The following is a 14,652-nucleotide window of genomic DNA, read 5'->3' on the forward strand; positions in this document are numbered from 1 at the left end:
TGCTTTAGCTATTGAAAAATAGCAGATCTACAAGCTACAAGCTTGTAGGTCTGCTATTTTTGAAAAATCGAAGAACGACTGACATAGAAACATAGCTTCTTTTTTTCTTTTTTTTTAAAATCTGATCTCAGGTCAGAATGGTCTAACCACCACTATACCCCCCCCATCTTCTCATCTATCAGTCTCCTCTGAAGTGATACTGTGCTGAATTGCTGATGTGTCCACAGAGAGAGAGAGAGAGATAGAGAGAGAGAGAAGGCAGGAGGGAGAAGTTAAGTATTGTAATCCATCAGAGTGTTGTGTCTCCATGGGGCACGATTGTGCACACACACACACACACACACACACACACACGCGCACACACACACACAGACACAGTTAAATTCCATATGCAGTCATGCTGCAACTCTGTCAGTGTTCTGGATGTAGAATCACACACCATTGCCTCCGGGGATGCAGCCCAGCTGGGTTTCCCTGGCTTTTCCGCTACAGTCTACTGACCGCAACGTTCATTTGAGAAACACACTGACTGATGTCGGCATGGATGAAGTTCTCAAACTCTGCCCGAACCCGACCGGTACTGACCGGTACCGATCCGACCCGGGCCCACACATTATGCGAATTAGTCAGGCCGGGTCGAGCCTCGGGCTCAGTGATTTTCCGTGATTTTTTTCTTCTTTTTTCTTTCTCTTTTTCTCCTTTTTTTTCTAAGAATAATGTTATAATACAAATAGCAGTTCTGTTATTTGTGTAATGTGTAGGCGATTCACTTAATTGTGACAGGAGGAAGACAGAGGAGTGGGGGCGTGGGGCTTGGCTTGGATTACTGACTGCGTGCAGGCATGAGCAGAGAGAAGTGAACACTGGGGTGGTTCTTTATGCCTCTGGTTTGCAGAAGTATAAATGAGATTCAGTTCATATGCTAAATGTTTTATAAATCAATCGGATTATCACACGATAGCTGATTCAGCAATCGTGTGACTGACTGCAACATGACAAACGGTTGCACTGAGCCATCTCGTTAAACCCAGCTGGCTGCGATGAATAACCTAATCATTAGGCCTAATCAACGTCATATAGTCACCAACCGATCCATATAATTCTGTAGTGTATGATGACCACGTAATGTTACAGTTCACTGCAGGCTACAAGGCTATTTGATTTACAAAATGATTAGTATTATAACCGCCGTCCGTCATTCAGTGCGGCGGCGCTCCTCGTTATATGTGCCCGATTTAAAATAACAGATCTATAGGCTGTCGAGACACGCCATGAGCGGTGCGTGGATGGTTTGTAAACTTTGAACTTTGTTCTTTTGGACACCGAACGGGGACGATACTTGGGGTCTTGGACACAGCTGCTTCACTTCAGAGGAAACTAAGGGGAGCTACTCACCACCACTGAAAATGGAATCCATTAGAATGATATGGAAATGGTACATTAACAGTCTAACGTGAGCTACATAAATCCTTTATTTCGGCGATAAGTCCATTGAACTCCGTTTTCACTCTCACACAGACACACACTGAACTGAATTTCAAGGACCCCCGCATTTTATATGCACTGATTATGCCAGAGCTTTTCAGGATATACAAGCACGTCGCTTTATTTTCTATCTATATTATTGTGACACTATATTAACTACTTTTTGTTGGGACCCCCTGGTAATTCTCAGTTCCACAAGTACCACACATAATTCCACATAATTATATACAGTACATAACACCTTTTGGCATGATGACAAGTAATTACCGGTATCCATTTTAATATGATGGGTTTTTCTGTATGTCTGAAAGAAGGGACCGCAGTAGTTACTTATATTGTACCGACGGGTATGAGGACAGCTTGTCGAGTTATTGCTAATTAAAATAACATAAATGGAGCTCCATTGAGTGTGTGCGTGGTATTGAATTGAGTTTGAGTTGCAATTTTGCTGGCGTATAGTACCAGCACATAGTTAAAACGTTGGTGTGCATTTTCCTATACTCTATAGAGCATAGCAGTGGGCGTGGTTTTCTGGACCCACTGAGAAATCTGCCATTAATTTTTCCCATAGAGATTTACAAAAATATCAATTATTTTAAGCCTAGAATCCAACCATCCAGGATCCTGGTGAATTATGACCATAAAACCTTTGATTCTGTGGAAGAAAAAAATGATAAGAATTCATTATATGATATACTACATTTAATGAATACCCTTAGTACAGTGGGTTTCCATTTTTCATTCTTCACAGAATCAAAGATGTTAAAGGAGTTTGCACACCAGAGCGCGTTTTTTCGTGTGTTTTGCAGATCCGAAATCCGCATAAAAAAATAAAAAAAACCGTCCCGGACGCACACTGAGTGCGATGCAGCAAATGATTTAAATTAGTAGCAATGTTTTCGCAGAACGAAATTGAGTAGCCTATGCAGCAGCAGTGAGGACGATCCTCTGATCTATGAGTGGTCAATGATCCAAACTGAACTCCTCAGTTGATCTGATCATTTTCAAACCTGTTTGATATCTATCTGGATTGCTATACTGTATGGAACAGCACAACGGGGTACTGAGAGAAAGACAGATGCAAGGAAGGGAGGGGGAAATGCCGTCAGCACGCTGATATCACACACACACACACACACACACCCACACACACACACACACACACACACACACACACACACTTGGACCTGACAGTCCCAAGAATACCTATCGCTATAATGTCATGGTATGGTATGGTACATGCATGGTATTCCATGGTATTCCAACCCAAATGTGTACAGTATCCGATGAAACGCTTTGCCGTTTCCATTGATGAGATGAGACGTATCGCGTATAGCTATAGCAGGTGCAATTAGGGATGTGCCGATGAGATATCGATATCCAATATAATTAATTGCTGGCCGATAACCGATATTACAGATGTCGATATGATCTCATTATGTATTAAACAAATATATTTTTGTCCATTCTGAAAAATACACGTAATGGGGTGCAGGCTTAGGCAAGTCAGATTTAACTTTTATACCTTTTTTTATATTTAATATTGTGAGCTTGTAGATCTGTTCAAGCTGTTACTTTGGGCTTGTTTATCTGTAAAGACTGATTGATTAATCAACCGATGCTGATTAATCTAAAAACAACTAGAATCGGCCGATACCGATGTGTTTGCCGATTAATCTCCCATCACTAGGTGTGTGTGTGTGTGTGTGTGTGTGTGTGTGTGTGTGTGTGTGTGTGTGTGTGTGTGTGTGTGTGAGACTTGTGTGTGTGTTTTCAAACTGATGAGAAAGTGAGGAGATAAAGACCTATTTACCTGGAGGAATATATTAGTAACAGACAAACAAATGGCCAACAACTCTTAAATAAATCTAGGCTAACAAAGGCTTGCAAAGATTATTTTCAACTAGGACATTCCCTGTGATAATTATGAGTCATAGAATACATTTGAGAAGATAAGTTATCTCTCTCCTTCTCTCTCTCTCTCTCTCTCTGTGTGTGTGTTGCATGCGATACTGCCTCACTCTGGCTTTTCATGAAGCACTTTATCGAGAGGTGATCACGTTCGTCTCGGGCTCAGCACTGCTCAAAGGGTCAAAGACCATTGTAAGTGCTAGTTTGTCAGCTTTCAACCTTTTGTATAACAAACTCACTGATGCACCCATTCTATGGGTTTAGGTGTACGCAGTAGGAAGAATGTCATTGTCCACTTGGTACCTTGACGTGAGGTTGATACATTTTTTTATCCGTGATCCGACATTCACTCCGGGATGGCTGGACCCTAGGCCTAAAATAAATTATATCAATATTTGTGTAAATATCTATGGGTTTTTTCTGTGGTTCCTGAAAACCAGAAGCACTGCTATGCTCTATTACTGCTCTCTTTTTTAATCAATTACTAGGGTAGAATTTTAAAAAAATTAATAAAAAAAAACGTACTAATGCTGAGTGGTTGTGGCACCAACACATCTTCATCCCTCTGTCGACCCCCCCACGCTGGGCATGTGTCCCGATTCTGCATCCCTGTCTTATTTAACTCCCCCCTGTTTCTCCACCCCCTCCCCCCCATCGTATCTAACTCCCACCTGTCTTCCCCACATTCACCCGTCCAACCCCTTATTGTAAATTTATCCTGGCTCCACCATTGCTCAATTATCCGTCTGCCTTCCTCCCACCTCCTGCTGTCGTGGCCTCTCTCTCTCTCTCTCTCTCTCTCCATCAGCAGAAACACAACCGAGGCAGATGTTTAGCTGCTCACCTGTACTCTACAGTACACACAACAACACACTCCCTCACATTGTCCCCCCAATTGCTGAGCCTGCACTTCTTTTCGATTTCAACTTGTGGTGTGAGGCTTTTCGCAACAACCGTCACTTTGTTGCTGTCGGGGCAGAAATATCTTATCTCCATATTCTAGCCTTTTTGTATTTTTCCGTAAATGAACGTCCTACGTTTTCAGCACAAAACAAGTATAACTCGGGCTCCGGCATAACCCTCTAAAGCAAGTGTCCGGACATGTCTAGTTAAGCCAAGAAGCTGGCTGTCGATTTCCTAATAAATGCAGACAACAATAATGAACACATGAACACGCATATTACTTACTTACTTAATCCTCTTCGTTCCCGGTGGAACATAAGGCTGCGACTATCTGCTTCCATCTGGTCCTATCCTGTGCAGCATGTTGTGCCTCACCCCATGTCAGATTTGACATCTTCAGTTCTGAACACGCATATATCGTTAAGCAAAGCAACACGTGCAGGCAGACATTGAGAAGCAGAGATCCAGTGTGGGAGGAAGCCATATTTACATGGGCCACCTATAGGGAATGAGGTGATTGAAAGCTATCACCAGACTGAAAGCTGATTACCTGAAGCACAACTCCCGTGCCCTGCGTGAACTAACACCATGCTTCATTACACATAAGAGTATTTGAATTGGTCAAACTAGCAATAGAAGCGTCTTCCATAAAACCCTAAATGGTCTCGGATATTTCATAAAAGCACAGGTAACTGGTTGGCTGTATGTAGAGAACACTGTTAACTGAAAGTTTTAGACGGATACAAACTAAACATAATTTTTACATATTGTAATAATTGTTTCACAAATCACCAGTGTTTTTGGCAGCAAATTTAGATTTTAGTTTTAGTCATAGTCTCTTGAATAGTTTTCATTTAGTTTCAGTCAACATTTTAGTCACATGGAATGTTTTAGCGTTAGTCTAATTTTAGTCGACTAAATCTACAATTGATTTAGTCGAACAAAATGTGTTTTGGCGGGCCTTGATGCCGTCGTAATGACTGTTTTTACACTTGCTGAAAATAGCCGATCTACAAGCCCACAATGCGTTGCAGCGCGACGCTTTGTCAGCTTGTAGATCTGCTATTTTCGGCATGCAACTAATTGTAAAATAAAGAGTCTACCAGCGCGTACAGGGACATACAGTAAGTTGCAGAAGGAGGAGAGGACCGGAGCAGCACGGACATTTAGAGCCTTTTATTAGGTGCTAAGTATACAGAACGACAGTCGTTACCTATTAAAAGGCTCTAAATGTCCGTGCTGCTCCAGTGTCCTCTCCTCCTTCTGTAATTGTAAAATAACAATAATACTAGATCTCTTGTCCACTAGTCCCTTCCTAACATTTTACCGTACTGTAGTCTAGTTTGTATCACCCTGGGCAAGACCTACGCTGAAAAGACTATCATCGGAAGTTGCAGGATTTTAGCGGAAGTATCGCCCAAGGAAATTACGTTGATGCTTTACAAATCAGTTTACATTCTCTGCGAATGAAATGAGTGTTGTGATTGGTCGGGAAAATATTGAATCCGGGGGAAATACAGGTGACGGATGTTCCGGAGGATACATCCGCCGATGGCTTCTCTGCCTTACATTGTGACCAGGCTTTTCTTTTTGCAGATAAGTAAGCCTGGGACTGAGGCTAAGTTTTTATTTGTTTGACAAATTGTCAGTATATTTAGTCAGTATATTTAGTTTGTCATCATACTGTAGCTTAGTTTTCATTTAGTTTCCATTTCAGTGAAAAAAGGTAGTCGACAAACATTTTTTTAGTCTTTGTTTTAGTCGACGAAAACAACACCGCAAATCACAGATCGGAACGTGGCCTAACGAGTGACTAGTGAGGTTGTTTTTTTGCTTGAATCCATCACTGCTGTAATGCAATGCTGTAACTCCTGGCTGATAGAAGCACTGGCCATGAAAACTTGAGCGATTATCATTTTAAGAGTTTGTTTGGTACACTAACTTGATGCGAGCTGCCCACCCACGCCTCATCTCCGCTGCCCTTTTCTTTCCCCGCTTGTTGAACACCACGCAGAGGATGAAAATGAGATTAATGCCGTAGGGCTAAAAAACCTCCCAAAAATTACAGCTGCCATCTTTCATTGCGCTTAAGGAGGCAATTGTGCGTTGCACAAACGCTCACAGACTTAAGGAGAGGCATCCTCACTCGATGCTTCATTTCATTGTCCGCATGAGTAGATTTGAAGCCCCCCCCCTCCTCCCCTCCTCCAATGTATGTGACGTTCATCTTTTAAAGGCCCCCACAGTTTGTTGTTGTGTGCACATTTTACATCAGTATCTCTATGTATATGACATTCTGCATGCAGTATCTCTCTGTCTATATGTAAACCAACTGATGCTGAATTCAAGTTAGAAAGCGGACCAAGAAAATAGATTGTAGAACATGTATACAAATGGAATGAGCAGATCATATTTTTTTGAGTTTACATGTTTTTGCTCATTTCAACTTACCGTAAGTTAGTTACAAACGTCAGTGTTGCATAGCGATAGCTAGAAGGATGTGGTTCTGTGAAACGGTGACCTTTGGCCATCATATGATTTCCCACTGTCGTTAGGGACTTTACTCTGTGCTATTTGATTCCATGGTGGCCTCAAGGACAGCCACACGTACTGCTATCTTTTATTCATGCGGATCCACTGTGACACCGGGAAATCTCCAAAGGAGACTATAAGAGTGATAGCACATTTATACCATCTGAATGCTGGACCTCCAGCGACTGCAATAATAGCCTGACAAAACTGGGTTTTTCAGAAAACTAATCAGAAAGCCTTTTGTTGCTGTCAGGCAGAAACCTTAAACTTGTTTGTGTTTTTTTTGTTAATTAATGCCCTACTTGATTATATTACAGTCCGCGTCACACCAACGTACCTAGAGAAGCAGATCAACAATGTGCGCCTCATTTCGAGCTTGTAGATCTGCTACTGTTGCTATTTTCAGAGACGATGTCGAATCGGCCTCGGGGCTTAATCTGGGAAAATGTGCCCATCTTTTCGGCATGGCCGTCATAAATACTCGTTTTGATTGGCTTTATAAGGGGATAGTCAATACAGTGTACTACCCCACTATAGAGGCATGTACAGCAATTGTAATGCCTGCGGATAGACACCATAGTATATTTAATTATACAGTGGATTTATTTATTTAAGATGGTATCAATGGAGCCTCATGTGCGCCAAAGCCTCGAGCTGTAATCGAGGTGCTTTATCTCAATGACTCATACATATTTGCAATCTTTTTTCCCTGCTCCCCATTGAGAGGATTATCATTTAGAGACTTTTTTTCGTGGGTGAAGAATCTCGCCATCTTATAATAATAACGCCGTATATCTGACTTTTCTTAAAACCTCCATTTCCTAGCTTTTATGTTATAAGAAAAAAAAATCTTTCTTGGTCTCTCTCTGTCTCTCGGCAAGGGTAGAATGGTTGGCTTCTTTATTATTAAGCCCCAGTTCGTTAAAGGCCAAAGCAATCTTTGAATTGTACAGATTTATTTTTATACTTTGAAGTCTTGCAGCACTAATACTCACAAGATAATGGGCCAGTGTCTTAGCTGTCAGGCAGATGTGGGCAAACACTGTTTGATTCACACACACACCGAGTATTTACTGATGCAACTGGGTAATTACTTGCTGTAGACATAGCTTGCTCGGCTGGGTGTCCTTCTTTTGGGATCACAAAGAAATTATGACCCGTTTGATAGCACACCCCCACAGGGAACTAGCTACGGTACTTCTTGTAATTTCTCTTCTTTTTTTACCAGTGGCTTGAAAAGCACTGGTCTTTGAATACCCATGAAAAGTTAGACATGCTAGTCGACATGCACGCCAACATGCATGGCTGAAACAAGTATGTACCATGCGATAGGACACAGCTATAAATCATCAACAGATAGGTGTAAAAAATGCGTTCAGTAAATCCATTAACACATATAGGGTTTTAAAACCACAGGGCAGAGCAGGTTGAATGTATAGTGGTTTCATTGAAACTAGGGGGAACCATAATGCCTAGCGTGGTATGTGGCTGTGAGTTTTCCAGCATCTTGGGAGCGTAGAGGTCGTGGGCTTTTATTGCTTTTATTCAGCTGGACATGTACTGTATGGTGGAGCAAGTCCATTTAGAGCTTTAAAGGTCAGTGTCAGATGATTCCGCATGGAAAATGGCTATATATACAGTACGCAGTCTCAGAGCCAGCATGTTGTGAGCGTGTAGATTGGCTTATTTCACTACTATTTTACAATGAAGTACATGGCTTACGTTATGTTTGTTGGGATATTTAGAGGTACATATGTGCATCCAGGCTTGTTTTTCTCAAAATCCACGTGTTGCAGGTCAGAAATTAAGTCATGCTCCAAACCAAAAGTGTTTTAACAAAAAAAATATATATATCTTGGAGAGGTTATAAAATACTACTCAAACTAGCGCTGGTTGTCTGGGCTAAGACCCGCCGCAGTGGTGTCCGATTATAACTTAACCGGGATGCCGAAACTTCTAAAGCAACGATATCTGGGTTGTAAGGACAGATGTCACTGAGGATATCTGGGTTGTAAGGCCAAATATCCTCTGTCTCGTACGGAAGGCGATGGAGTCTCTCACGAGGAGCGTAGGGAATCCTGCTAGCTACCCTAAACCTCTTCGGATTCTTCTTGTATAAGGTTTTACTGGATGCGTAGTATCATGCCAGCTGGGGTGCGTGTCACCATGGCGATGCCAAATGTGTATACTCATATCTCTCTGCTGTCGGGAGGAAACCTCATAACTCCAAAATGTTTTTTTCAGGAAATTAAGAAAGCCTTATATTTTTTTAAACAAAGCAATACTGCCTCATCAAAGTTGATGTCACTATATTTATATATTGTCAATTACTTCCATGAGAGGGGGAGAGGACATTTTGAGGGTCGAATGGAGTTAAGAGGTTTTGTCCAAAGCACTTTTTACTACTTTCCATTGGTTCAATATTTTCTAAACAACACACATAAAGGGTGTTCAATACTATGGTTCAATAGCACAGATTTATGCCAAAAAAAAATCTAAAACCTCAAAAATGGAGTTATGAGGTTTCCTCCCGAAAGCAACGAGTCTAAGGGTTTCTACATTAGCCTGATGTCAGTGCTGGATGTCGCCATCATCCTCATATATGGAGCTCTAGGTTGTCTCCCTGTATGGAGCTCTAGGTGAAAGCCTTTAGAGGGGTATTACCAGGCAGTCGGTAGGTAGTAGGTTTTACAACTGACTCTGAATTTTTATTGAGGGCTCCTATGTCCAGCTTTGAGGGTTTGTGTAAACGCAAACAATAAAGACAAAAGTGACTTAATTGTGATTGGCCAGAATGAGATGATGTATGATGATGACGTATGATAAGAGCGCCCCTGACTTATTTTGTTTGCGTGCCGGTGTCGCCCACCGAAAACAGCTGATCCACAAGCTCACAACGTGTCACTGTGCCAATGTGTTGTAAGCTTGTACATCGGCAATCTATCCAAGAATGTCAAGCCCTTTATGCTGAGTAGCAAGAGATTGTCTAGGGTAGCAAAATGGATTAAAGGTTTATACTCGATCCACTATCGATGCCTCAGGAAAATATGCCATCCTCTCAGGCCAGATGCCAGAGAGGATATCAGACACCGGGTGACCAACAGCGTTGTGTTGGAGATCAAATGCAGCCGATTCTGATGGCTGAGGCATGTGTTCAGAATTGCCCAGGATTGCATCCCAAAGGTCGCTTTAGGATGGACTCCTGAGTGGGAAAGGGAAGAAAGGGCAGCCCAAAACAACCTGAAGAACTGTGACAGCCGAGCTAAAGGAGATGAACTTTACACGGGGCGAGGCACAGCATGCAGCACAAGACAGGTCCCGCTGGAGGCACATCGTCAGAGCCTTACAGTATGTCCCACTTGGGACGAAGAGGACTAACTAACTGATATTACTCATAGTCAAATTGATGTTCACACCAGGGGCTTTCTTTTTGTTCCGCTGGCCAACATGGTCACTGTGGACCAGGGGGGCAGTCAGACAGATATTTTGTGAAGCCTGAAACTCCTGAAAGTTCATATAATGGCCTGTTGTGGCGCTGTCACTGGACCCAAAAAAACCCATAGCCCCATAGAAGTCCATGTATTTGGGCCCAACTTCACCTAGACTGTATTACCTTAATAAACATGGTCATGAATACTTTCTGCTTCCAGTCACTAGTTTAAAGTCTCATTTCTAATGTCATAATATTCTTTTTGGAAAATTATGGTCCCATTTATAAAATAAATGACCATAAAGTTGCGTATGTTCTGAGGGGCGTGGCTATGATCGGGAGTCCCCACCCACTCGAGTCAAAATAAAAACCAACGGAGAAGAAGGGGGGGAGTCCCGCCTCGTTGTCTGGGCAGCCAATGGCCAGCTGGGCCCAAACGGAGCCAGCCAATGGCCAGCTGGGCCCAAACGGATCTAGAAAGATGGCGACTTACAGTGCAGGAATAACAGGCTTCATTTTCCGTCCATGTTAGACCCGGGGAACGCTTTGTTCATATTTTTTACAGTCTATGCTGTGGTCACAAGTGGTGAAGGGCAGCTGGCTTTATAAACCAGGCAAGGGGCAAAATGCCAGAAATTTTTAAGTAGATAGTTTCAGGATGAACTACATTTTCAGCTATTTTTTAACAGTCTGTAATGAGTTTGCTGAATTAGTTTTTCCCTTTCTAATTACTGACTGTCCAACCAACGGAAGTAATTCACAGGGGGATGAAACACATTTGGTTATTTACCCAGAATTACTCCAGCACCCTGAAATAATCACAAATTAACATTGACACCTAAATCACTGAATTAAGCCAGGTGAAAATTACATTTTATGCTATACCTTCCCCCCCAGTGAAACTAATCCCCTCGGGATATAACCGACTCTACACAAACAACTACCACAACTTTCTCAAACTTCACGAGTTACACAATTACTTCATCAGAAATGTCCTAGGTGTACAGACTGTTAACTTAAAGATGGAGTGCCATACCCTAAAACATGATCATCACGTATTATTATTATTTTTATATAAGGAGGAAGATTTTTTTCTAAAAAGTGTACAATATTTGTTAAAATGTCATTTTTATGTGGACACTCCCACCAGTTTATTAAGTATGCCTGGTGGGTGGTGATGGGTGGTGAATCTGGTGATCCACCTGAACTGTCACAGCTGTTGTTGTATGATAAAGGGGGAGGGGTTAGAACAGGGGATGATCTTGTGATGTCACTATATCACAGTTTGTTTCTTTGGCACGTTTGACGGTCAATGTTTCAGCCTCCAGAAAGAAACCTTAAATGCAAAGGGAAGACATCATTGCACATAACAACCACACCAAGGGGTCTAATGAAGTACTGTCACCTCATAAACACATGAAAAACTGGAAAAAATACAAAAATCTCTATCTTTAACCAGTGCTCAAAGGACCACTTTTCAACTTATCTTCACATAATTGGTTCTCACTAATGTTCATGATAAAATACCACAATTTTGTCTGAGACTATTATTATTATTATTATGTTTTAATATTTAGATTGTTATTATTGTGAGAACGATGGCTTCCATTATCGCATTGCAACATTTCAGGAATAGAAAGCCTGTAGTTTCTATTAGCTTGGATTCCCCATCGATTATGTCACTGGTGGATGGGTGTCTGAATTGCCCACAACCCTCCTATGAGACACAGACCGAGTAGAAAAACATTGTGGCTTACATTAGTGAGTACCAATTATATGAAGGTAGGTTGAAAAGTGTTGAAGTGGTTCTTTAAGACCCACATTTTTGCTGCAGAGGACTCCTACAATAGGTTCAGTGTGTGTGTGTGTGTGTGTGTGTGTGTGTGTGTGTGTGTGTGTGTGTGTGTGTGTGTGTGTGTGTGTGTGTGTGTGCGCGCGCGCTTTGTACTCCTTCCTGTTGTGACTGACTGAAAGAGTGACTTGAGTTATTGTTGTCCTAGTCTTCGTTGTCTGTTTTTCTTTTTCTGTTCTTTGGACTGCACCCTGGGCCAGTGTAATTACTGGCAGCACACCACAAATAAATGAAATGTTATTGCATTTCTGGCATTTCCACCTACACGCACGAGTGGCAAAGTGAGTTTAATGTCGTTTAACGTAGTTTAATGCAATCAGATAGGACTTTTCTGTTTGGATGTATGGGCTGTCATGGTCAGAAAGTAGGGGCTTTTTTTGTCCACTCAGTAGGTGTTGCAGGTTATGATGATGTCACGGGTATACCCTCTCTATGGACAGCAAGTTGAAAAAACACGTGATTGGCACTGATTGAGTTGGAAGGGGAAAGTATAGAGCCCCTAGGAGACCCCTGTCCCCATGAGACCCTCTGTCAAGTACAAGTACTGTATATAGGATTTTAGTATTTAAACATTCATGTATTTCTCTCTCTTAGATATGGGACATGGCAGATGATGAGCATTATATCACATTTCTGTCAGCTTGAGGCTAACTGTGACAAATCATGAGAGCAAAAGTCTCTCCCCCACTGGAGAAATGCGTTCACGGACCCTTCTCCCAGTTATGTTTTACATGATTTACACTGGCCACTGGTTTGGTGCCACACTCCCATCTGCTGGTTGATGGTGGTACTCCATGTTGCTCCTCATGTCCCATAAACAGTTCTTGTTCTAGTTACTATAGGTTTAGCTTATTATTACGAAACATGCATTACCCACTACAGCCCTATGGACACTTGAGTAATACCGACGCATTGTGAGCTTGTAGATCTGCTATTTTCAGAAGATCTTTATACATCTATATATATATACATTTGAGGATTCTGACACTTTCCACAATCCATTGCCAAAGTCCGTGTCTGCCACGTATAATATGTGCAGCATGCAGAAGTGCCTTTTTTATTCCCGCGCCTCTGCTCTGACGTCAGTCACTTAACCTCTGCGCTCTCCTCCTGTCCTGTCCTGTTCACAATCGCGTCGCTAAGTCATAGACGGTGACCTATGGGCAGTATGCCGAACTGCCGTCTACTTCTATGCTCTGTGTTAACATCCTCACACAGCGCACACCACACGCCGTATCCTCTACGACGACACAGACTTTCACATCTCCTTTTCTTGGAAGACAATCAACAGCCAATTTCCACGCCGCGCCAGCAACGATGGCACCACGCAAAACAAACAACACTTCCCTTGGCCATCGCACACGCACTGCCAACAGATTCCGCCCATTTGGCCCTGCAGCAGGCAGCAGCAGCAAACTCTTTATTTCCGTCTACCTTATTTCTTCACTTGCTATGCAGTCACAGCAAACAAATACCACGGGCCCCTTTCAGCAGCTAAAATCCCATTATAACTAGCCCTCGTGTCCACGTCTACACACACACACACACACACACACACACACACACAAAGTTCTTCGTTTTTTCAAACCAACCACATCACTGGCGCAGCAACTGTTGATGACGTTACATCAACAACAGTGTTACCGTTCTTATAGTCCTACAGTGCTTCTACATTGCTGTTGTAGGACAGAAATGTGTTAACTTGCGCCTGTCGCTGCATGTATCGTCCTACTACACTCCACTGGACGGGACTCTGTTCTCTCTGCAGCTTGCACATCCATCCTTTCCTCAACGGATACAGAAACAGTGTTGTTTTTGGCAGCATATTTAGATTTTTAGTTTTAGTCATAGTCTCTTGCATAGTTTTCGTTTAGTTTTTGTCACATTTTAGTCACCTGGAATGTCTGGTTTTAGTCGACTAAATATCATAAGATTTTAGTCGACTAATCCTACAGTTGATTTACTCGAACAAAATATATTTTGGCAGGCCTTGATGCCGTCATAATGACAAGTCCACAATGTGTCACGCTGCGACGCGTTTTGAGCTTGTAGATCTGCTATTTTCAGCATGCAACTAGTTGTAAAATGACTTATAGTGGATCTCTTGTCCACTAGTCCCTTCCTAACATTTAGTCTAGTTTTTATTTGTTCACAAAATTGTCAGTATATTTAGTCCTAGTTTTAGTCGTCGTAGCTTAGAGGCACTTTAGTCGGGCCATAAACAAGGAAGTGAACGGCAGTGCGCATACGCGAAACATGTGTAGGATCGTTGAAGAAGGAAAGGCCAAGCAATGGGCGCTGTCAAAAAATGGATCAGTGTGATCCCGTTTTATATCATAAAAAAGCTTTATGTGGCAGAGAATTCCGATTCCGAAAACGATTGGATTTAATTGGAAAAAGAAAAAGAAAAAAACATGATTTGAATAGAACATTTAGGAAAAGTCGTGGAAGGGGAACCTTCTGAGAGCTTCACGGGCACAGTGTAATGTTTTATTTAATGTTTTAATATTAAATGAATGTGTATTTATGTCTTTGACCC

At 42.0% G+C, this 14,652-nt stretch overlaps 1 protein-coding gene across 1 annotated transcript in view; it reads left to right on the plus strand.

Annotated features, from left to right (window-relative positions):
* The window catches only part of pot1 (protection of telomeres 1 homolog), a 75,704-nt gene that overhangs the window by 38,238 nt on the left and 22,814 nt on the right, over window positions 1-14,652 (plus strand). The window lies entirely within an intron of this gene.

This window comes from Protomyctophum parallelum, assembly GCF_964188405.1.
Source record: "Protomyctophum parallelum genome assembly, chromosome: 4".
Taxonomy (NCBI): Eukaryota; Metazoa; Chordata; class Actinopteri; order Myctophiformes; family Myctophidae; genus Protomyctophum; species Protomyctophum parallelum.